The sequence below is a fragment of the Elephas maximus genome, chromosome 1, assembly GCF_024166365.1.
Source record: "Elephas maximus indicus isolate mEleMax1 chromosome 1, mEleMax1 primary haplotype, whole genome shotgun sequence".
In the NCBI taxonomy this organism is placed as follows: domain Eukaryota; kingdom Metazoa; phylum Chordata; class Mammalia; order Proboscidea; family Elephantidae; genus Elephas; species Elephas maximus.
The window spans coordinates 48,876,120-48,899,877 of NC_064819.1; the positions used below are offsets into that span (position 1 = coordinate 48,876,120).

Consider the following 23,758-nt stretch of genomic DNA (forward strand, 5'->3'; position numbering starts at 1 on the left):
ACAGGGTACCCCTCCTCTTCGCCAGGATGAGCCTCTAGTCCTCACCTGGAAGGCACTTTCCACTTCCAAGAGCTGGGACCGCACAGCTAACTCAAGACACCCAGTGGAGGCGAGAGACTGCTCAATCTCCTACCCAGGGCATGAGAAAAACTGGGTCCCTGGAGGGAGAAAGGTCAGGATACAAACTTGCGTCAAAGTGCTGGGAATTTGTGAGTGTCAGTCTGCCCCTTGACATCCATGTGTCTGGGGACCAGAGTTCCAGCAGTGAGCCCATGATTCTACAGAAGGGGCTGGGGTGCGACCGACATGGGAGTAATCTTCTTCCCAATCACATTTTAAAACAGCTTGAACCTCTTTTTCAACTCTGTTGTTGCTGTTAGTTGATGTCGAGTCAGCTCCAACTCATAGCAACCTTATGTATAACAGAATGAGATGTTGCCTGGTCCTGTGCTGTCCTTACCATCACTGGTGTGTTTGAGCCCATTGGTGTAGGCATTACTCTGTCCCAAACAGGTGCTAATGAGGCAGTGGTGGTTCAGTGGGAGAATTTTCACCCTCCGTGCAAGAGATCCAGCTCTGATTCCCACCTATCGTCAGAGGCTTGCCTGTTGCTATGATGCTGAACAGGTTTCAGTAGAGCTTCCAGACTAAGACAGGCTAGGAAGAAAGGCCTGGAGATCCACTTCCAAAAATCAGCCAGTAAAAACCCTTGGAGCACAACAATACAATCCTCAACCAGTCATGGGGATGGCACAGGACCAGGCAGTGTTTTGTTCCATTGTGCATGAGGTTGCCATGAGTTGGGGTCCAACCTGACGGCAGTTAATTACAACAACAACAATGACAAAAAGGATGGCATTGCTTGAGTCCTACTTACTCACCCTCTAAGGAGTTAATGAGCAGTAAAAGCAGAAAGGTTGCAAAGTCAAGCAACAGTCTAAAGGAAACACAAATGAACGAATGAACAGTTGCATATGGTTTGTCAACAAACAAGTACACCGCTGATGGAAAGCATGCTCCAGTAGTCAGGAGGGCGCCTGGTCAGCAGAAACTTGCAGCAGGGCCCCTCTCACCATAGAAACTCGACAGGCTTGAGGGCACACAGGTCACAGACTCAGGAAGTGAAGTCTGAAAAAGTCTACGGGGCAGGGGACACAGGGAAAAGAAGCGCTGAGTCAGGAGCCCCAAGGTCAGGCCCATGGCCCAGGACCAAGACATCCAAGGAACTCTCACACCCTGACATTGTCAATGGAGAGTCAAGGCCATCCACAAACCAGAGCAGGGGTGAACAACAGGCTCAGCAGAAGAAGAGGAAGGAGAGGAGACACAACAGCAGCAAAGGAGGCCCAGGGTCAGGAGAGAGCACCTGTGGCATTAAAAAAAAAAACAAAACAGTGCTATAGCCAGATTATTTACCATTGAAATGAATCAGAAGGACAAAGGCTAATTTAATGCCTTAAGCTGTTCTCTGAAATTCATTCATTCATTCAGCCAGTCTCCTGCCCCATTATAGGAAAAAACTGCAAGTCCCATGCCTATATTCTTACGGGCAAAAAGTGAGGCATTGGTGGTTCAGTGGTAGAATTCTTGCCTTCTGAGCCAGAGACCTGGGTTCAGTTCTTGGCCAACCACCTCATGTGCAGCCAGCACCCATCCATCAGCAGAGGTCTTCGTGTTGCTATGATGCTGAACAGGTTTCAGTGGAGCTTCCAGACTAAGATAGACTAGGAGAAAGGACTGGCAATCTACTTCCAAAAACCAGCCCATGAAAACCCTCTGGCTCACATGGGTTACATCTACAACTGATCATGGAGGTGGTGCAAGACTGGGTGATGTTTCATCTTGTTGTTCATGATCATCAATTAACAACAGGAATAACAACAAGGAGAGCAAGGAAAAGAAACACCATTGGTCATTGTACTTGTAAGCTGCAGCTTTCAGTCCCTGGGAAGCACTTTTCACTCCTTGACTGGGGGGAATAAACACTGAAGTGGACATCCAGGAAACTCTTCCTGGTCCTCGTGGAGTTGAGCAGAAGCCTAACCTTGCTGGTTGATGTCCTCTGACTCAGGGCTTTGAAGGCACCATCCTGAGCTGGGAGTGTCGAGCTACAGAATTCCTGCTAGGTTCTTCATTTCCTTTGCCTCTCGGGTGAGTCCACAGGTTCTGACAAGTGTATGAATGTCCCCCAAAATTTTCGTGTGACACAAAAGAAACCTTTGTGCTGTGGCACTTCGTGGGGACTGGGTTTCTTGCCTGTGGCTTGTGTCCTGTCATTTACATTCATCTGCTGAGCTTCTCTGGAAAAAGATTGGGAACACTTGCGTAAAGGAGGCTCACAGGCTCCACTCGGTGCCTCATCCCACCTCTGTAAATATAAAAATATTTTTAAAAACTAGTAGATTGGTCTAGACCAGAGTTTGGGTTTCTCAACCTTGGTGCCATGGACATTTAGAGCCAGATCATTCTTTGTTGTGGCGGGTGGTCCTGTACTGACATTGTAGGACATTTAGGAGCCTCTACCCATCGATGCCAGTAGCACATCCCAAGTTGTGGGTCAAAAATGTCTTCAGACATTGCCAGTTGTCCCCTGAATCTACAGCTGCACCGTTCAATACGGTAGCCGCAAGTGGTCACGGAGGACTTGAAACATGACTGGTCCAAACTGAACTGAGATGTGCTGGAAGTATACAATATACACTGGATTTAGAATACGTAAATGAAAGGTGAAGAATGTAAGAAGATACTACATTAATATTTTTATATAAGCATTTTCTTTTCTATATTTTTACATTGATTACACATTGCAATGATAAGACTTTAATACATCGGTTTAAAAAATAAATTATAAAAGTGAATTTCGTGGCCCTAAGTTTCTGTTAGTGGTGGTGGAATAAATGGATAGTGGCGATGGTTGCGCCACGCGATGGATGGAATCAATGTCACTGAGTCGTACGTGTAAAAAACGTTGACTTGGCAAACGATGCATTACATTGATTTTTACCACAATAAAAACAAAATAAAAATTGTTAAAAAGCAGAAAAAAATTCATTTCACCTTTAAAAAAATTTTTTTAACATGGCTACTAAAAACAATAATAAATTACTTAAGTGACTGGAATTGTGGCTGGCTTTAGGTTTCTGTTGGTCAGTGCTGGTCAGGTTGCTGTCCAAGCCCCCACCCCCCACACCCCCCTCAGGTAGTTCAAACTCCCGGTGAGTGGCTCGGTGCAGCAGGAGAAACAGATCGCCAGCCAGCACTATCTGCAGTTGCTATGGGCCAGCACTTGAGACCTCACCGGGAATCCTGTCAGAAAATCTCCAGTATTCCTCACAGTGCGGTGGTGCGTGAGTCTCTCTTTCCTCCAGGATAAACCGAGCAGCATCTGCAGCATCGGGGTTTAGAGGGAAGCCCAGCTCACCCCACAAATGCCCCACCCGTCAGCACCCTGCTTTGCCACGGTGATGTGTACACCTCACACAGAAGCCTGGGGAAGTTTCCTCAGTGTGGTCATTGTCTTAGTTATCTACTGCTGCTATAACAGAAACGCCACAAGTGGGTGGCTTTGACAAACAGACATTAATCTTCTCACAGTTTAGAAGGCTGGAAGTCGGAAATCAGGATGCCAGCTCTAGGGGAAGGCTTCCTCTCTCTGTCAGCTGTGAGGGAAGGTCCTTGTGTCCTTAGCTTCTGTCTCCTGGTTCCCTGGAGATCACATGTGCTGTGTATTGCTCTGTCTTTACCCAACTATCTTGCTAATCCTGTCTCATTAACGTAACAAAGACAACCCATGCCCACATGGGATTACAACTACTGCATTAAACAAAAAATCAAACCCATTGCCATGGAATTGATTCCCACGCATAGCATCCCTATAGGACAGAGTAGAACTGCCCCCGTAGGGTTTCCAAGGAGCACCTGGAGACCCTTTGGTTAGCAGCTGTAGTTCTTAACCACTACGCCACTAGGGTTTCCCAGCTACGGCATAGAGGTTAGGATTTACAACACATATTTGGGGGGGACACAATTCAACCCATAACAGTCAGTTTCTGTCCCTGCTGCTCAGTAGGAGAGTGAGAATGCACCCAGGCCTGTCACTCTCCCTCCATAACCACAAGAAAGGAAAATAAAATGAACAGTTGCCATTGAATCGATTCCCACTCATGGCAACCCCATGTGTTTCAGAGTAGAACTGTGTTCCATAGGGTTTTCAATGGCTAATTTTTTGGAAGTAGATTGCCAGGTCTTTCTTCAAGGCACCTCTGTGTAGACTCGAATCAACAACCTTTCAGTTAGCAGCCAAGTGCTAATTGTTTGTACTTCCCAGGGACTCCACAAACAGAAAGGAGATCCAGGTCCTAACAGGAGTGGGCAGAAGCTTCACAATCGGCTGCTTTTCACACACATCACCTCTCCAAGGCCTGCTGAACGAACACTAGGATGTCCCGTTGTATCCATGGCTAATATGCGTTTTGCTCCAGAAACTCAAGTCATAAGAAGTGTTAATTTGTTTCACCTTTATTAAACCTGACAGATTTGATCCCACTAAATCTTAGCAATTTCTGCCACTATCAGCTCCCACCCCAGCCCCTGCAGGTGTTTGAAAGGCAGAAGTCCCAGGGTCGAAGCAAAGGAGAACATTCAAGGCAGCCCCTCTGGCTTTCTGTCTCTGCCTTATCCCACCCAGTACCATGGAGGCTTCTGCACGGTCTACAGGGAGCAGCCAGCAGCCTCCCTTTCCCAGGTTTGGCATCTTCCCAGGACACTACAGCCATGACAGAAATAGCTCAGATTCCTAGGGTGCACCCAGGAGTCCCCAAACCACCAACTGGTGAAAACACCCCCTCTTGTCTCCACTTCCAGCTTTCTTCCTTCCCTGAAAACAAAACAAGAGGCACCAGCTTCAAATGCCTCCCCCACATACACACCCCATCCTCTGGGCACTAGCTAGAATGATCTCCTAAATGACTTTAAGCTTTCAAAACAAATTCCACGAGGGTGGGTTTGAGTTCTGGCAAAGTCTGCTTTTAGTCCTGTACCACAAACCTCCCAGCAAGATAGGAACTCGGAAGCTTGGCTATCTTCTTGGAATACAGGCATGGAAAATGCAACAGACAAACCCAATTTAAGATCTTGATCAATTGCGCTGTCCTGCACCATGGGGAAATCAAGACTCTGCAGGTCAAGTGACTTGCTCAATATCACGTTTCTGGTAAGTGCCAGAGGAGGGACCCAAACCCAGGACCTCTGACTCCATCCAAATGCGGCTGCTCCCCCACTCCTCACTCCATCCAGGAGACTGTTAGACAACATGAAAGGGGCCCTGCCTGCTCTTCGTAATCCCACCCCTGATGGCCCCAGGGAAGGGGCAGCTACTCCTCGAGGCCCTTTTGTCTATTCTTGGGCAAGTCCCTTCCTCTTAAGAAACTCCTCCTATTATGTAGTCACCACACTTCCACAGACCAAGCTTGGACACATTTCCCTTATTCCCTTGATCATCCCTGGAACTAGCCTGAAACGTTTAAACCAGACCTTGTTAATGTGCAGCTAGACAATCTGGTTTATGAGACAGTTTTCTCCCTCAGCTCTCTACAAAAATTGTTCTAGAGAAGTATTCACTGAAACCCACAGGTGTTTAGGGGTTCTGCAAACATGTGATTCAAATTACATTTTTTTAATGGATGGGTGTGGATTCAAGGGGGGCTCATTACAGAAGTCAGTTTAGAGGAGGTGTGGAAACGCAGGGTTGTTTTATCACATGGAGTGGTTATCAGCCGAGATCATTAAACTTGGGATCAAAGTGCTCTGTCATAAAATTCTAGAGTCGGTCTAAAACTTGGCGAGGGCCTTTGCCATACTTTAGGTCCAGTTCTCACACAACACAGGGATCTTCATTCGAGTATCTGCCACTTCAGCAAGCCAAGTCCAGGAAAACAGGAGAAATGGAAAGGGGCGGCTGCTGTCCCCACGAGGATAAGAATCACAGAACCTAACATGACCTCGGCAAGTGTGTCCATCAAGGGCTTCCGGTGAACTTTAAAGAAGGAATATACTATCCTACTCAATAGTCTTATAAAACGCTACATGGGGAAATAATAGAACTGGAAGGATCTAGCTCTTAAAAAAAAATGTTTTAATAAGATATGGGAGGATATGAGACAAATCAAGTAAATGGTAACTTCTTATAACAATGGATGCCTGTTAAAAATTATATCAACAAAATTCGAATTTCACAAGTACAAAGTCAAACAAAAAAAGCCAGATACAGGAAAGTATCTACTGCATGATTCCATGTATATAAAGTTAAAAAGCAGGCAAAACTGAATTACGGTGGGAGATGGGGGCTCTAGACAGCGGGGTGAGGTGGCCCCTGAGTGCTGGCCGCATTGTTTTGTATCTAAGTGCTGGTCCCATGGTGTTTTCCATTTGTGAAAATCAATCAAGTTAGACAGTTATGATTCTGGAACCTTTCAGAATGCGTATTATAGTTTAATTAAAAGCTTAAAAAATATATTAACAAAAATCAAAATCCAGCTGAACAAGAAAGGCTACAGTAATGAAAAATAACCTAAGGTCTGTAACATGAGAGAGAATAACGTTAAAGGCAACCTTACTGTTAACTTCCACTCACATTTTGTTCTCTAACAGCTTCTGGCACTCTCAGATTTATAGGGCAACTTCTATTATGGCCACTCTGACTCAGAATCAACTGGACGGCGGTGGGTTTGGGTTTTTTTTTTCACAATTGTTTTCATTGTCACTTGTGTTAATAGGCAAGAGCAACCGCCAAACAATGTGCACATACACACGTCAGACTTTTTAAAACGTTCTCCCACGACTCCCTTCCCCCAAAGCGCAGCTCAGCACAACCCGTGCTGTTGGAGTGAAAACAACCTGAGTGTGTGAAGAGGCCAGAGCGAGCTTTCTGTGGATTATGTAAGTCACAGGTGCACACTTACCCACCTGAGCCAGCCCACAGCTTATTCATTAATCAGGTGCTTAACAGGCTGTTGCTCCAAGTTCCCCTCTCAGGCGGGTAGACTGGTGGTTTTGGATTGGTTCCCAGCTTTGGGGGGCTCCCCAGGTCCCCTTTTCCACTCCCAGCCAAAGCTTCTTTTTGCAGGCACCCAGGCTGTAAGCTCATCGTTCTGTCAGACTCTGTTCTCTGCTGGATCCCACCAGGAGCAGATTTACCAGGCTTCTCCTCCCTGTTTTTCTCACGTCTGCTCCCCACACTCTTCACATGGCTCAGGTTGTAAACTGAACTCCTTTCTCCAAAAGAGGCTCTGATCTCCTCGCTCTCTGCTTCCTCATCTTATTCCCAAAGCTTTGATTTCTACTTTTATACTAGGTTCCCTCCCTTCTCTGACCACAAGCCCAGATGCAGCCTTGGGCTCAGAGAAGCCAGTTAGACATTCCATTGCAGTATTTTTATTAATAATAATACTGACTTCTTACAATATGCCAAGGGCTTGACTCATATAATTTAATGCTGATAACATCCTCATTTTACCAGGAAGGAAACTGAGGCTCAAAGAAGTAACTTGCCTGTAATCCTAAATAACTGGCAAAGCTAAGATGTAAGCTCTGCCTGGATTTCACGTGCTAACCCATTATAAGAAACAAAAACAGCTGCTGTTGACCCCAACTCACGCTGACCCCATGTGTGTCAGAGTAGAATCCATAGGGTTTTCAGTGGCTGATTTTTCAAAAGTAGATTGCCAGGCATTTCTTCCCAGGTGCCTCTAGATGGACTTGAACCACCAACACTTCGGTTAGCAGCTGAGCTTGTTAAACATTTGCACCACTCAGGGACATCAACCCATCTTACTAATATGTTTGGAGGCCCATACATATTGGTTTGTTAAGGTCCTGCTGTTGAGGGCTTGAACCATTTCCCCAGGTGGGTAACACTCAGGTCATGCCCGTGCCCTCTACCCACAGAGGAAGAACAGTAAAGGGTTTGGTGGAATGTCAAGGATTTAAAGAAGTCTTAGAAGCCTCTGGTTACAACCTTTTGCTTTAAACATCACATATACGTCCAGGGCTCTCTTTTTATCTTCAGTTTTACCCAAATAAAACTAGCAAGCCTAATGATGTATACAGCTCAGCAAGAAGTCGGCTTTGGGGAAACATTTAACTCTCCGTAGATGTTACAAACGAGGAAGGGAATTACCTGCTGAAGACAGAAAAACATCCACGAAAGCAACACCACGCCATCCTTAGGCTGTGGGGTGGGGAGTGGGGTATGTCTATAAAACAAACCAAATCTTGTGGTAGAAAATATAGGTATTATTTCAAACCTGGCTGTGTTCCCTCAATGAGGGGGGCACTGAAAACTAGCTGACGTTGTTGATAGCTGCCACCGAGTCAGTCCCCAACTCATGGCGACCCCATGCACCACGAAACAAAGCACTGCCCAGTCCGGAGCTGTTCCTGTGATCAGGCACAGTTCAAACCATTGTGATCCACAGGATTTTCAATGGTTGATTTTCAGAAGCAGATCTTCAAGCCTTTCTTCCTAGTCCATCTTAGTCTGGAAGCTCCGGCGAAACCTGTTCAGCATCACAGCAACACTCAAGCCCCCACTGACAGATGGGTGGTGATTGTACATGAGGTGCATTGGCTAGGAATCGAACCCAGGTCCCCCTCATGGAAGACAAGAATTCTACCACTGAGCAACCCTGCCCCCTAAGAACTAGCTAGTGTTGCCTTTACTCACTATGCTCGTTGGCTCTGAAGCAGGGTGCAGGCTGCCTTCTGTCAGGCCTTGATAGGGTATGCACAGGGTTACAGCCTTAGAAAGCTACGTCAGACATTTTGGGGCTATGTCAGCACCATGAGGCATCCAAAGGAAAACAAGACCAAATTTTCAGGTCGGTTCTGGTGAAAGAGAGGAAGCTTTTTCATTATTTTCAGAATTTGCTCAAAGTTTCCAGGAAAGGGAAAAACATTTATTCTTAAAAGATGAGTGGGGAGGGGCAAGGGAAGATTTATTTCCAAAGAACAAGTTTCTACAGAGACCCAAATAAAATAACAAATAAAAATGTTTCTTTTATATTTCTATGAGGAGTGGCCATAAAGCAAATGAGACCAACCGCTTAAACCAAATTCATCAACTCAAATTTCCACCCCAACCTTCTCCACAGTTTGCCCTTTGTCACCCCTCCTAGGGACAAAAGAGAGAAGGCTTGCCCCCACCAAGCAGCTGCTCCAATTCTTCAGGAATTACCTCACTAAACTCTGGGACTGCCAACCCCAAATTTAAGAAAGACTGAGGAAGGCCAGCGCCACACTCTGTTTTACACGAAGTCTGTTTCCCACAAGGAGCTTCACGACATGAAGCCTTTTACACGTGTGAGTGTTAAACTTCAAGTTGTTTCCCGCCCAGTAGCAGAGCTGGTGGCTCATGCTCCAGTTTCGACAGATTTGGGCTTGGGAGGAAAAGCCAAGTTCCTCTGTTTGCTCCTTTCCATCATGTCTGGAGACAAGCTCCCCAGCTACCAAAGCACGGCGTCCCCAGGTCTTCCTCCCACACCTCTGAACTTTGTTCCTCCATTAAATCCCACATTCCCCTCTAAACAGAACTGGCCTATGTCCAACCCATTTCTTCAGGTTCTTCAAATATTAACTCAGCAGATGTTCTTTCAAGAGGTTAGTGGGTTCTCCCTCCCTCTCCTTCTGGCCGGTGAGTTGTCCCCGAGGTTCCGCCTGAAGGTCTGAGGAGCAGTTTCCCCACCCCGCCACCTCTGGCTGGAAGTGTCCACAAACCACTGGCTGACGCAGACCTTCGGCACACACTCTCCATCCCTCTCCTTTGTGCAGTAAGGAGCTGAAAGGCAGGGAAAAAAAACAAAAAAAACAAGTAGACTCCGACTCACCACGACCCCATGTGTGGCAGGGTAGAAGTGAGTTCTACAGGGTTTTCAGTGGATGATTTTTTGGAAGTAGATCGCCTGGCCTTTCTTCTGAGGCCCCTCTGGGTGGACTTGAACCTCCAACCTTTCAGTTAGCAGCATTCATCATTGGCAACAACCAGGGCCCTAAGGCAGCAGGTGGAAAAGATGAGGCATGCCTTCTGGCACAGGTAGTGTGGGCTGGTCCGAGAAGCTGTCCTGGAAGAGTGACTTGGTGTCTGGCCATGAATGTTGGACCGTTTTCTCTCCCAGTCGGCTCCCACCAAAGTTGCCTGATATTTAAAATTTTCCCCACCACAAGAGCAGTGCCGGCTCTTTGAACTGGTTGTCGGGGGAAGAGGGCCAGCCTACCTGGAAGGAAACTCCCTGGCCTCAGACCCTCCCAAAAGGCCTGGGAACTCTGTTGAGCACAAAGCTGGGACAGCCAGGGCCGGGCCGTTAGAGGGCAGCCTGGGCCTACCTCACGGCACCGAGCAGATGCGTTTTTTCAATTACAGGGTGTCTCCTAAAGCAGAAGCACTAAGGCTCCAGCGTCAGCAGAAAAACAAGTCAGAAAGACGGGGGAGGGAGGGGTGTGAAACGCTGCTCCTGGGAAAGCCGGCAGCCTGCCCCGCACATGCCAGGAATATAAACCTGTGGAGAGCCGGGCAGCTGAGACACGCGCCCCTGGCCCACTGCACCGAGTGTGAAAGGACCCCGGGGCCCTGAGCCCAGAAGCGGGTGTAAGCGCCCGGGGCCGGAGCAGAGACGGTGCGCGGGGGGTCCGGGCGTGGACGCTGTGCCCTCGCGTCCCTCCGCGTCTCGCCTCCTGGGACAAGAGGACAAAAGAACGCCTTGATGGCTGGCAGAAGCTGGGGGCACGGCTGGGTTTCACAAAGAAGACGAAACCCGACCCCAGCAGTCTGGATATATCATCTCCGCCTGTTGATGAGGTGGCCCACTTCGGGCACCAGCACTTGGCCCTGGCACGTACTATCCCACGCTGCTCGTTGCCCAGGCCGGCCCAGAGGTGCGAGTGTGGCATTCCTCCACAGGACAGACCCAAGCTGGCACCAGGCCTCTGCCACGGGCAGCTCTGCCTTGAAAAGAGCCCCAGGCACAAAGCCACAAGGACAGGCCTTCCTCTCCCCTCCCACAGTGCACTCTTCTTGACCCAGCGAGTGTCCCACCCACTGGGTGTCCCACCCAAAGGAGAGAGCTCGGGACAAGGAAAGAGACCTGGGTGGTGGAGCGGCCTTGCCCCAGGCCGGTTAACCAGGGGCAGGGCACAAAGGGGACCTGGGCAAACTTGTTACTTGTTCCTCCCCACAAGCTCCCCAGGACAGCCCTGATTCATCACACCATGTGCCTGGGACACTTTTAAATGAGAGTTTCTCCCCCAAAAGGCCTTGGCAGATTAAGCTGCCAGGGTAAGATGACAGGTGACTGAACTGCCAGCACTGAGTCCCCACCATGTGCTAAGGCCCCATGCTCTCCCTGCTCCTCCCACTCGGCCCACCCTGGCCTCAGGGCGGGAGGGGTTATACTCCACTTCTGCATGCATGGGCTGTCCTTAAGGCTGTCTCCATGTCCGGACGTTTCTTCCCCCGCCGCCCCCCCCCCCCAAAAAGGGCCCGTTGCTGTGTAGTCTATTCTGACTCATAGCAACCTGTGTGTTATAGAGTAGGGTTTCCTTGGCTGTTATCTTTACAGAAGCAGATTTCCAGGCCTTTCTTCTGTGGTCCTGCTGGGTGGGTTCAAAAAAAACCTTTGGTCAAGCACAAACCATTTGTACCATCCAGGGACCTGACACTACTTTATGGAGTCATTAATCTTTATTGAGCATCATTCACAAGGATTTCATTTTCAAATGCCAGCAAGACATGGCGGGACCCTCTGACAGACTGAGCCAGGCCTTTCTCCCTGCAATTCTCTACTCCTGGCCATCAGGACTGGCCTGCAGGCCTTCCTCCTCCCTTATCCTCCTCCCTTATCCTTCAGTTCCATGGTTTTAGGAGAGAGGGCAAGGGATCCTCTAAACTGGGCATGTGCTGACTACAGAAACAGAATTCACAGTCCAAAACAGAATGTTCTTAGAACTGAGTGCACAACTCCACACCGTGGAATGGGCTCTCAGTTCCCAGCAGCGGTTGGCTAGGTATCCGGACTAAATACCCACCCCTGACAACAATTTCAAAGCTGGAGAAAATATAAAAGAATGCCAAATCTTTGTTGTAATTGTTAAATATTAACAAGAACATTGGCTACTGAAGCAGGAATAAAGAAAGGTTAGGAGTCATTTCTCTGCAATCAGATAAGCATCAGAAGCAAACTTTTGGTGCTGACATTCGCAACTCAAATTGATATTTGAAATTTTCCATGAAATTATCAAAAAATTTAAGTAGGACAAAAATTGCATTGTATTGATATAAGTGTGATTTTCTTCTTCTCCTTTTTTTTTTTTTTTTTGTAAACCAATTCCACCTAAATAGAGAAGAGAGTTCTGTTACGTTCCTCCGGGATGTACTTTTTTGGTCTGTCTGATGGTTCTACCATTTCTATACAGAGATTCCAGAAGCTACCTCCCTTGGCTGTTTGCAGACACACTGGAGGAAACCATTCAACTCAGCTCCAGCCCTCCCAGTCTATTAAACAATCTCACTAGATATCCTTTTAACCTTAGCTGTTAGATTTACAGCCCCATTCACCAATGAAGCCTTATTCTTTACTGTCTGTGACCTTGGGCAGGTTCTTCATCTCTCTGAGCCAGTTTCCTCATCTCTAAAATAGCAATAGTAACAGTAACTACCTCACAGTGTTATTGTATGGATTGTAATATTAAATAAGATAATGCAGATAAAACATTTAGCATCGAATACCCAACCAATAATAAATGGTCAATTGTTAGTTATTATCATTGTTATTACTATGTTGTTGTTGTTAGTTGCCGTCGAGTCAACTCTGACTTGTGGCAACCTTATGAATAACCAAAACATTGCCAGATCCTGTGCCATCTTTGTGATTGTTAGTATGTTTGTATCTCCCAGCACTGTATCAGACAATGTTCTGTTGTGATCCATATGGTTTTCATTGGCTGGTTTTTGGAAGTAGATCACTACGCCTTTCTATCTAGTCTGTCTTAGTCTGAAAGCTCAATGAAACATGTCCATCATGGGTGACCCGGCTGGTATTTGGAATGCTGGTGGTATATTATAGCTTCAAGAATCACAGCAACAGGCAAGCCACCACAGTATGGCAAACTGACAGACAGGTGGTGATTATTACTATACTGTTGTTGCTGGGTGCCGTCGATTCCAACTCATAACAATGTGTCAGAGTAGAACTGTCCCATAGAGTTTTCTTGGCTGTAGTCTTTACAGAAAAAGATCACCAGGCCTTTCTCCTATGGTGCCTCTGGATGGGTCTGAACTGCCAACCTTCTGGCTAGTAGCCAAGCACTTAACTGTTGCGCCACCAGGACTCCTTGGTTATTACAATGTTGTTGTTGGGTGCCATCAAGTTAATTCCTTCTCATAGCGATCCTATGTATGCAAGTACTCGAGTAGTATTAGTAATACCATAGCATTGCTATCAACTGTAAAAGGTTATGATTGACATCTTATCCAGCCACATAGCCAGTGTTTGAATCTCTTTTGAAATATTCCATAGAGCACTCAGCCATTTTCCATGAGATGCAACAAGCTTCCTTGCAAGGCACCCCATTCCATCCATGGCAACGTTGACTGCCGCACACAGCTTCCTTCTGTTCAACATGAAGTCCGCCTCCAGGGAAGCCTGTCCTTTTCCTTGGAGCCATAGTCTGATTTTTCTTCCTCACTAAATGTTTCCCATATCCGAATATAGTTTTCTCATCTGACCACTCCATCCCAACTGACCACTCCCAGTTCTTTCACGCTCTCCTGGCATGGTGTGTTTATAAAACTTCACCATCCTGCTGACTCTTGGCAAATATAGGGGGTGGGCTGTGCCCTCTGAGGTGGCGCCTGAGTGGCACAGCCCACCTGGCTCTGTGCTTCTCTGCTGCAGCTCAACATCAGGCTCCCTCTGGGACCACCCCTGCGGGCAGCTCCTCCTTCCCCCCCACCCAGCCATGTCTCCCCCTTCGTGGTCTAGTAAAATTCATTCGTCCACCCAAGTGAAAAAAGTGACATTTTCCCCCTTATTTTCTTATGAGATTCCATCCATCATCACAGCCTTCACAATCTTTTCAGGTCCTGATACTGGCACCATACATGTTTGCTAGTCTCCCAACATTTAGTGATTAACAAATATGGGAAAGAGTGACCTCTGTGACTTCACACAGGGAACGACTACAGTGTGAACAAGGTGTGGCTGTGGAGTGCCCCCTGCAGGTGCCCAGCCCTGATATTCAGAGGCCCCCACCCAGTCACTTCCACCACATGTCTTCCTTCTCCCCGTCTCCGAGCCACCTCTGCCCATTCTAGGCCTTCTAGTAAGTTGCAAGGAGGAAGTCAAAAGCCTTTAGGGAAAAGGGAAGGGAAGCAGACCTGAGAGGGAGGAAAGGGAAAAAAAAAAAAAAAAACACAAACAGGCAGGAGGAGAGGGCAGTGGTGGTTCAGTGGCAGAATCCTCCCCTTCCACGTGGGAGACCTGGGTTTGATTCCCAGCCAATGCTCTTCACGTACAGCCACCACCCATCTGTCTGTGGAGGCCCGCATGCCGCTGTGATGCTGACCAAGGTTTCAGCAGCACTTTCAGACTAAGACCACCTGGGAAAAAAGGCCTGGCAATCTACTTCTGAAAATCAGCCAGTGAGAATCCTATGGATTCCAACAGTCTGATCTTGTTGTTCATGGAGCCACCGCGAGGACAGCTAGCAACAAATGGACAGGGGGACAAGAAGAAAGAGAAGAGAGCAAAAACGACAGTAGCCAGTGGCTCCATGGGAGAAAGACCTGACGATCTGCTCCCATAAATAACACAGCCTAGAAAACCCTGTGGGGCAGTTCTACTCTGTCACATGGGGGGAGGGGACACTATGAATTGAAAATCGACTCAATGACACCAAACAACAAGGAGAAGGAAAAAACAAGGTAAGACATAAATAATTAGATATCTAAGTCAAAAAAGGAAGACAAAAAGTGGGGGAGGAAGTAAACACAGATGAACAAAAGAATTAAAAAATGAAAAGCAGAGGATGGCGAAGAGATAAACATGGGCAGGGGAAAAGGCAAACACCCAGGTAATTGTTGTTAGTTGCCCTTAAGTCGGTACCACAGAACAAAACGTTGCCTGGTCCTGCGCCATCTTCACCATCATTGCTATGCTCCAGCCTATTCTTGTAGCCACTGTGTATTTTGAGTGCCTTCCAATCTAGGGGGCTCATCTTCCAGCACTGTATTAGGTAATATTCTATTGTGATCTATAGGGTTTTCATTGGCTGATTTTTGGAAGTAGGTCACCAGGCCTTTCCTCCTAGTCTGTCTTAACTCTGGAAGTTCTGCTGAGACCAGTCCACTATGGGTGACCCTGCTGGTATTTGAAATACTGGTGCCATAACTTCCAGGATCATAGCAACACACGAGCCACCACAGTGTAACAAACTGACAATAGGGGGTGAACCCAGCCAATAGGGGGCAAAAAAGAGGTGGGCTGCCAGGCTGTGAGGATGTTTCAGGCTGCCTCTCTGGCCATGGGGTGGTAACCAAGGGTGCAAGTTACCAGGCGAGCTGACAGTGATCTCAACCAGAGAGACGGAAGAGCTTCCCAACCAAGAAGAATCTGGATTCTAAACACATTGATTTCACAGAGGATGTTTTCACTTCCTGGAATCTTTCAGCACAGGAAACACACACATCAGTCCCTGCTGGATACAACGGCCCAGAAAGGGCAAGACTGATTTAAAAGAAGCCTTGAAAACAAAGATCCTACTACATTTTTTTTAATTAATATTTTATTGTGTTTTTGGTGAGAGTTTACACAGCAGATTGTTGTTGTTAGGTGCTGTCAAGTCAGTTCCAGCTCACAGTGACCCTATGTACAACAGAACCAAACATTGCCCCTCCTGCACTGTCCTCATGATCATTGTTATGCCTGAGCCCATCATTGCAAATTAGGTTCCCATTAAATAATTTCTATACAAATTATTCAGTGACATGGGTTACATTTTTTACAATGTGTAAACCTTCTCTCTAATTCCACTCTGGTTGTTCTGTTCCCAGTAATCTAGTTTCCTTACCTCCTTACCTCTTCATCTTTGCTTTAGGGTAATTGTTGACCATCTGGTCCCATACGGGTGATTTTTTTAAAGAAGCGCAGTACTCACATGCTATGTTCTTTATTTTATAAGCCACCCTCTTATTTAGCTAAAAAGTAACCTCATGAGTAGCATCTGGGGTCTTAAAAACCTGTGAATGGCCATCTAAGATACTCCACTGGTCTGACCCCTTCAGAAATAAGGGAGAATGAAGAAAACTAAAGATACAAGGGAAAGATTAGTCCAAAGGACTAATGGACCACATCTACCACTGCCTCCACCAGACTGAGTCCAGTACCACAAGATTGTGCCCAGCTACCACTGACTGCTATAACAGGGATCACAATAGAGGGTCCCAGACAGAGCTGGAGAAAAATACAGAACAAAATTCTAACTTACAAAAAAAGACCAGAATTACTGGTGTGACAGAGAATGGAGAATTCCTGGGAGTATGGCCCCCAGACACCCTTGCAGCTCAGTAATAAAGCTACTCCTGAGCTTCACCCTTCAGCCAAAGATTAGACAGGCGCATAAAACAAAATGAGACTAAGGGGCACACCAGCCCAGGGCCAAGGACTAGAAGGCAGGAGGGGACAGGAAAGCTGGTAATAGGGAACCCAAGATCAAGAAGGGAGAGGGCTGGTATGTGGTGGGGTTGTTAACCAATGTCATAAAACAATACGTGCACTAACTTTAATGAGAAGGTAGTTTGTTCTGTAAGCCTTCACCTAAAAAAAAAAAAAAAACAGGAAAAAAAAAAAAGTAGCCTCAGAGGCTAGTTTCAGTTCAAGGATTAAAGAGTATCTCAGGGCAGTAGTCACAGGATGTCTTCAGTCTCACCCAGCCCAGTAAGTCTGGACTTTGTAAGAATCTGAGTTCTGTCCCACATTTTCTCCCCATTCTCTCAGGAGATCCTACTACATTTTGAAGCTCCCACTTTACCTTATGCAACTCAGCAGAAGCCCAGCATCTCTTCTTGTCTGAGGCTCTCCAAACATTTGGGGAATGCAGCCTTTTGAAAGGTGTTTACTGAATGGACAGGTTATACCAAGAAATGAGTAGGCTGATAACATAAACACATTTATTTCCACAGGGTTTTGAGTTGCTCTGAGGGAGAAGCAGGCCTTTTCCTTACACGTACACCACGTGTTGTACCTATTGAAGTTTCATGAGCTTGCTGTGAAAACCAACCAAAGTAAGATTGTAGCAGAGCACAAAATGGTCAGAAGAAATTTCTTAAGAGCAATGATTCCCAGAATTTTTTAGTGCAACCTACAGCAAGAAACACATTTTACATCCCTACCCAGTACACATTAACTAATTATGGATAATATTACAAAGAAAAAAAATTCCAGAACACTTAATTGTACTCATATGGAACCTGTACATGGATCAAGAGGCAGTTGTTCAAAAGAACAAGGGGATACTTTGTGGTTTAAAATCAAGAAAGGTGTGTGCTGAGCAAATAATCCAAGAAGCTGGACTATATAAAGAAGAATGTGGCATCAGAATTGAAGGAAGACTCATTAACAACCTGTGATATGCAGATGACACAACCTTGCTTGCTGAAAGTGAAGAGGATTGAAGCACTTGCTACTGAAGATCAAAGACTATAGCCATCAATATACATTACATCTCAACATAAAGAAAAAAAATCCTCACAACTGGACCAATAAGCAACATCATGATAAATGGAGAAAAAGACTGAAGTTGTCAAGGATTTCATTTTACTTGGATCTACAACCAATGCCCATGGAAACAGCAGTCAAGAAGTCAAATGACATATTGCATTGGGCAAATCTGCAAAAAACCTCTTTAAAGTGTTAAAAAACAAAGCTGTTACCTTGCGGACTAAGGTACACCTTACCCAAGTCATGGTATTTTCAATCGCCTCATATGCATGCAAATGCTGTATGTATGTGAAAGCTGGACAACAAATAAGGAAGACCAAAGAAGAATTGATACCTTTGAATTATGGTGTTGGCGAAGAATATTGAATATACCATGGAGTTCCAAAAGAACGAACATATCTGTCTTGGAAAAGTATGGTCAGAATGCTCCTTAGAAGGCAGGATGGTGAGATTTGGTCTCATTTACGTTGGACATGTTATCAGGAGGGACATCATGCTTGGTAAAGCAGACAGTCAGCAAAAAAGAGGAAGACCCTCAATGAGATGGACTGACACAGTGGCTGCAACAATGATCTCAAACACAGCTACAATTTTGAGGATGGCGCAGGATTGGGCAGTGCTTCATTCTGTTGTGCATGGGGTTGCTATGGGTCAGAAATGATTCAATGGCACCTAACGATAACAACCCAGTACACACACACACACACACAACACACACTAGTTACCTAGTGCTGCCATAACAAAATATACCACAAGTGACACTAATTTTTACTATAACCAAAAAACAACATAATTCATTATTTTCTATTCTATTTAATTTTTAAAAATTCTGATCATAGCTTACTAACAAGTTATAAATCACAGTTTGAAAAATACTGGTTTAAAATACATGAAAAAGTAAAGATGAAAAGCCTTGGCTGGAGGGCTTCCAAATAGAGATGGCAGATAGAACATCCACATTTATCAGCTCTCCCTTCTGAGTCAGGTCCCATTAAAACAATAATAAAGCAACAAAATAGCATAAACCCACAAGGACAAAAAGCACAGAGAGAAGACATCCACAGAAAGCAGATTTCAACGAGATTTAGAAGACAGACCACCAAGTCTCCATCTCAATGAATGGTATAAACACCCACACCCATCACAGCAGACATTTTTAGTTGTCTACTCAGAAGCTCCTACCTTATTCTTCCTTGTATCAGGACGCTAGAATTTATTTTAAATCCCCATGTTTTACTCAAGGTGATGTTCTCGGGGAAGGCTAATGTCATCCCCAGCTCCATGAACTAAATTTGATGAGTCTAAGGTAATCATATTAATTTATTCCCCTTGTCTTTAGGAAAGGGCAATTAAACCTAATAATGGCTGTAGAACTAAGATGGAAACTTGGCTGAAGATGTGGATTGACTCTGGAAGATATTCCAGTTTTAAAAAGAGTCACAGGAAGAGATAGTCTCAATTTCTGCCTCTGAAATATGAAGTGCTGCCATTTTTTGCCCATAAAGAGAGCTAGTTAATATACTCTTGAAGAACAAACAGATCTTTAAAACCTGGGTCTTTGATCACGTAATTAGCCACTGAGTTACTGAATCACAGAGCTACCTTACCTCTGGACTTCAGATTATGCAACACACTAAATCCACTTCCTGCGTGAGCCAGTTTTAGTTGAGTTTTTCTTTACTTGTAGCAAAGTTTTCAAACTGATATACCAAAGTCCATGATCATAAAATTCTACAGCACTAGGTTAAGTTCCACCACCCTTCTCTCAGTTTGTTATATTATGGTGACTTTTGTGTTGCTATGATGCTGAAAGCTATACCACTGGTATTTCAAATACCATCAGGGTTACCCATGGTGGACAGGTTTCAGTGGAACTTCCAGAATAAGACAGACTAAGGAGAAAGGCCTGATGATCTACTTCCAAAAATTAGCCAATGAAAACCTTATGGATCACAAAAGAACGTTGTCCAACTTGCTTGCTTTGGACAGGTCCTCAGGAAAGGTCCATCGCTGGAGCAGGACATCATGTTTAGTGAGGTAGACACCAACAAGGATGAGGGAGAGGCTCAGTGAGATGGATTGACACAATAGCCACAATGATGGACTGACTGAACATGCCAGTGACACTGAGGATGATGCAGGATTGGGCAACGTTTTGTTCTGTTGTACTTAAGGTTACCCTGAGTCAGGGTCAGCTTGACACCAGCTAAGAGCAGCAACAAGCAATATCCTGAAGACCCTAAAATACCCAACCCTTACCCAAACCCACTGCTGTCGAGTTGATTCTAACTCATAGGGACCCTATAGGACAGAGTAGAACTGCCCCATAGAGTTTCCAAGGAATGCCTTGTGGACCTGAATGGCTGACCTTTTGGTTAGCAGCTGTAGTACTTAACTGCTATACTACCAGGGTCCCCAAAATACTCAAGGAGGGGGAAAAACTAGGTCATATGCTTAGAAACAAGAACGAAGCTGATACTGGACTAGAAGAGCAGAATTGAATGCTCAAAGACAACAATACAATCAGCTCCTTAAAAATTCTGAGAGAAAACAATTTTCTACCACCCCCACGTGTCTGTCAGTTTGCCGTACTGTGGGGGCTTGCATGTTGCTGTGATGCTGAAAGCTATGCCACCGATATTCAAATACCAGCAGAGTCACTAAGACAGACTGGAAGAAGGACCCGGCAGTCTAATTCTGAAAAGATTTAGCCAGTGAAAACCTTATGAATAGCAGTGGAACATTGTTTGATATAGTGTGGGAAGATGAGCTCCTCAGGTTGGAAGGCACTCAAAAGATGACTAGGGAAGCATTGCCTCCTCAAAGTAGAGTCGACCCTAATGATGTGCATGGAGTAAAGCTTTCAGGACCTTCATTTGCTGATGTGGCATCACTCAAAATGAGAAGAAACAGCTGCAAACATTCATTAATAATCTGAACATGGAATGTATGAAGAATGAATCTAGGAATATTGGAAGTAGTTAAAAATGAAATGGAACACAGAAACATTGATATCCTAGGCATTAGTGAGCTGAAATGGACTGGTATTGGCCATTTTGAATCAGATAATCATATGGAATACTATGCCGGGAAAGAGAAGTTGAAGAGGAATGGTGTTGCATTCATTGTCAGAAAGAACATTTCAAGATCTATCCTGAGCAACAAGGCTGTCAGTGATAGGATAATACCATATGCCTACAAGGAAGACCAGTTAATACAACTATTATTCAAATTTATGCACCAACCACAAAGATGAAGAAATTGAAGATTTTTACCAACTTCTGCAGTATAAAATTGATCAAACATGCAATCAGGGTGCATTGATAATTACTGGAGATTGGAATGCAAAAGTTAGAAACAAAGAAGAAGGATCAAGTGTTGGAAAATACAGCCTTGGTGATAGAAACAATGCTGGACATTGCATGATAGAATTCTGCAAGACCAATGACTTCTTAATTTCAAATACCTTTTTTCACCAACATAAACAGCAACTATACACGTGGACCTCACCAGATGGAATACACAGGGGAAGAGGCAATGGAAAAGCTCAATATCTCAGTCAGAACAAGACCAGGGGCTGACCGTGGAACAGACCATCAGTTGCTCACACAAATTCAAGTCGAAACTGAAGGAAATTAGAACAAGTCCATGAAGCCAAAGTATGACCTTGAGTATATCCCACCTGAATTTACAGACCATCTCAAGAATAGATTTGATGTGTTGAACACTAATGACTGAAGATCAGACGAGTTGTGGAATGACATCATGGATATCATACGTGAAGAAAGCAAGAGGTCATCAAAAAGAAAGAAAAGACTAAAATGGATGTCAGAAGAGACTCTGAAACATGATCTTGAATGTTGAGTAGCTAAAGCAAGAGAAAAAAATGAAGTAAAAGAGTTGAACAGATAATTTCAAATGGCAGCTTGAGAAGACAAAGTATTGTAACAACATGTGCAACAACCTGGAGGTAGAAAACCAAACCGGAACAACACATTCTGCATTTCTCGAACCGAAGGAAAAATTCATGCCTCGAGTTGCAATACTGAAGGCTTCTATGGGGAAATATTAAATGACTTAGGAAGCATCAAAAGAAGATGGAAGGAATACACAGAGTCACTGTACCAAAAAGAATTGGTTGACATTCAACCATTTCAGGAGGCACCAGATAAGCAGGAACCAGTGGTACTAAAGTAAGAAGTCCAAGCTGCACTGAAGGCACTGGCAAAAACAAGGCTCCAGGAATTGACGGAATACCAATTGAGATATTTCAACAAACGGATGCAGTGCTGGAAGTACTCACTCATTTATGCCAAGAAATTTGGAAGACAGCTACCTGGCCAGCTAACTGGAAAAGATCTATATTTATGCCTATTTCCAAGAAAGGTGATCCTACCAAATGCAGGAATTATCGAACAATATCATTAATATTCACACAAGTAAAATTTTGATGAAGATCATTCAAAAGCAGCTGCAGCAGTATATCATCAGGGAACTGCCAGAAATTCAAGCCAGATTCAGAAGAGGACGTGGAACCAGGGACATCATCGTTGATGTCAGATGGATCCTGGCTGAAAGCAGAGAATACCAGAAGGAATGTTTACCTGTGTTTTATTGACTACGCCAAGGCATTCAATTGTGTGGATCATAACAAATTATGGATAACATTGCAAAGCATGGGAATTCCAGAACACTTCATTGTGCTCATGAGGAATCTGTACATAGATCAGAAGGCAGTGGTTTGAACAGAACAAGGGGATACTGAATGCTTTAAAGTCAGGAAAAGTGTGCGTCAGGGTTGTATACTTCCGCCATACCTATTCAATCTGTATGCTGAGCAAATAATCTGAGAAGCTGGACTATATGAAGAAGAACGGGGCATCAGGATTGGAGGAAGACTAATAAACAACCTGTATTAAGCAGATAACACAGCCTTGCTTGCTGAAAGTGAAGAGGACTTGAAGCACTGGCTGATGAAGATCAAAGACTACAGCCTTCAGTATGGATTACACCTCAACATAAAGAAAACAAAAATCCTTACAACTGGACCAGTAAGCAACATCATGATAAATGGAGAAAAGACTGAAGTTGTCGAGGATTTCATTTAAATTGGATCCACAATCAATACCCATGGAAGCAGCAGTCACGAAATCAAAAGACACATTGCATTGGGCAAATCTGCTGCAAAAGACCTCTTTAAAGTGTTGAAAAGCCAAGATGTCACCTTGAAGACTGAGGTGCGCCTGACCCAAGCCATGGTGTTTTCAATTGCCTATTACGCACGTGTTTTCAATTGCCTACCCACAACCATTATGCCTATTATCCTCGGAAATTCTATGGGGCAGTTGTTGGGTAGGTTATTATGCATGTGAAAGCTGGATGATGAATAAGGAAGACTGAAGAAGAATTGACACCTTTGAATTGTGATGTTGGAGAAGAATATTAAATATACTGTGGACTGCCAAAAGAATGAACAAATCTGTCTTGGAAGAAGTACAACCAGAATGCTCCTTAGAAGCAAGGATGGTGAGACTATGTCTCACATACTTCAGACATATTGTCAGGAGGGATCAGTCCCTGTAGAAGGACATCACGCTTGGCAATGTAGAGGGTCAGCGAAAATGAGGAAGACCCTCAATGAGACGGATTGACACGGTGGCTTCAGCGACGGGCTTAAGCATAACTATGATTGTGAGAACGGCACAAGGCCAGGCAGTGTTTCGATCTGTTGTACATAGAGTCGCTATGAGTCAGAACCAACTCTATGGCACCCAACAACAACAACCTAGTATTCTATAATCAACCAAGCTATCAATCAAGAATGAAAGCAGATTAAAAAATGTTTTTAGACATGCAAGGACTAAGAAAATAGGCCTCCCATGCATCTTTTCCTGGCAGCTAGTTGTTAGATTGAAAAATGAAGAACATGAAGAACAAGGGATATCAGAACCACTGAATCCAATTGGCAGAGTGTGAAAGATGACAGTCCAGAT

At 44.9% G+C, this 23,758-nt stretch overlaps 1 long non-coding RNA gene across 4 annotated transcripts in view; it reads right to left on the reverse strand.

Moving 5' to 3' along the window:
• Nucleotides 1-899: 899 nt before the first annotated feature.
• Nucleotides 900-23,758, reverse strand: part of LOC126075359 (uncharacterized) — a 94,722-nt gene continuing 71,863 nt past the window's right edge. For all 4 annotated transcript variants that reach the window (XR_007517194.1, XR_007517192.1, XR_007517190.1 and 1 more), the window contains one exon: nucleotides 900-2,680. This is a non-coding gene — a long non-coding RNA (uncharacterized LOC126075359). The remainder of the gene's footprint in view (nucleotides 2,681-23,758) is intronic.